Raw genomic sequence first — 390 nt, 5'->3', positions numbered from 1 at the left:
CTACTGTCAGCGGGAAGGCTTCGTTTTTTTATCGTACCGGTAACGAGATCGCCGCAACCCCGTCGGTCTGGCCGCTAGACTCTGGGAACCGAAATGATGAGTAATAAGGGGCCGGCGACGGGGCTTCGCGACGATGGCTGTCCAGTTGGTCGTCATCGGCTATGAAGTCAGAAATGCGGGGTACACAGAGCTCTGTCCTCCAGCCGCACGGCGTCACCGGCACATTTCACAGCGAGACGCGCGCAATGTCCCACGCTTTAGCGTATACCTACATGATGTAGGCCTACTCCTTAATCATCACCTGATTCAACCTGCCCACAGGACTGTTCATCGTATGGTGCTGAAGAGTATAACGTATAGCCCTAGGATATAGCCCGAATAGTGTGGATC

The sequence above is a fragment of the Gadus morhua genome, chromosome 3 (assembly GCF_902167405.1).
Source record: "Gadus morhua chromosome 3, gadMor3.0, whole genome shotgun sequence".
Lineage (NCBI taxonomy): Eukaryota > Metazoa > Chordata > Actinopteri > Gadiformes > Gadidae > Gadus > Gadus morhua.
The sequence above is the reverse complement of the archived record's forward strand: the minus strand, read 5'-3'. Positions refer to the sequence as shown.